Below are 1,384 nucleotides of genomic sequence, written 5' to 3' on the forward strand. Positions count from 1 at the left end.
CTCTAAAGGCCTCCTTTTTTCCCAACTTCTTGGAATGACACGTGTCAAATGGAAATTGGTCCAATTTGGACTAATCTGGGTCTGACACGTGTCACTATCTGGTTGGCCCACGTGGCTTGGGTAAAAATTACCCAAAACATTTGCCCCTCACAGATGTGACGTGGCACGCCACGTGGCATCTGGGACACGTGTCGCTCAGCCACCATTTTTTTACTGTGAATTTTTAACTTTTCACATTCCAGGGAAATTACGAAAATACCCTTGTATTTACCCCTCTAAAGTTACAGGTTTACCCCCTCTTTTTAGACGTTTCCAAAAGTTTCTTAGAGAGAGAAAGTCAAAGAGTTCTAGAAAGAGAAGCTTTGACCACCGTCTGTGTTAAAACACAAACTTCTTTTACCCCGCCTGCCTCAGCCGGTTTAGCAACCACTTGTGCTATATACAAGCAAGATCACCTTCAACCCGCCTGCTGCAGCCGGTCAATGCTTGACCCCTTTCAGAGTCAGATGTAAAGGTATCGTCTCTACCCCCTTCAGCTCATTCTTACTTTTTCCGTTTGTATACTTTCATTCAATAAATGGACTCATCACCAACACACACGGCATAGCCTAGGTCAGTAGTCAGCCGGTTTCCTGGTACGGCTGAGTCTAGGACTGGGGGTGCCGGCTCTGGGTGCATGGAGCAATTTTGTACATCCCCCTAACCGACCGTCTCTGTGTTTGTGCAGGACACAATGGCTAGAACCAAACAAACAACCACCAGACGACGAAGGAGAGACAGTACATTAGAAGTGTCATCTGATGAAGTGACCCCAGTTGAGGGGGAAGAAATGCAGGTCGACTCGGGGGAGTACTCCCCATCTGGGATCCCTAGGACCCCCAGTGACACCATCTTGGATGAAACTGAGGGTAGAGACGGCGAGGGGGTCGTCTCCAATGCTGAACTTAAAGAAGTTGATCCCGAAGATGGAGACGGGGAGGGATCCGCATCTGCCTCGGGGTCAGATGGTGAAGAAGTCTCCCAGGAGAGAGAAGGAGGGAGTACCGCCTCAGGGTCTAGCTCTGAGGACAGTAGCGATGCTCCTCTATCCCCACTTGAGGATAGTGAATTTGAGGAGAGGAAAAAATGGAACAAGAAGGCAGATCCCTTCGAAATCCACGTCCTGCCAAAGAGAGGGAAAGTATGGAGAAGGGTCTTGAGGATTTTAAACTCAAACGACCTCTTAGGGAGAGATACAGGATCCGGGTGCCGCCTGAGTTTGGCACCGTTTCTTGGAAGGACGACCAAGAGAACGGCAACGCCTATTTCGGCTGCTTTGAGGAAATATTACGGGGTTATGACCTAGGCGTCTGTCAATTGACCCCAAACTCTTGGGTTTAGCATT

This window comes from Chenopodium album, chromosome 16 (assembly GCF_948465745.1).
Source record: "Chenopodium album chromosome 16, dcCheAlbu1.1, whole genome shotgun sequence".
Lineage (NCBI taxonomy): Eukaryota > Viridiplantae > Streptophyta > Magnoliopsida > Caryophyllales > Amaranthaceae > Chenopodium > Chenopodium album.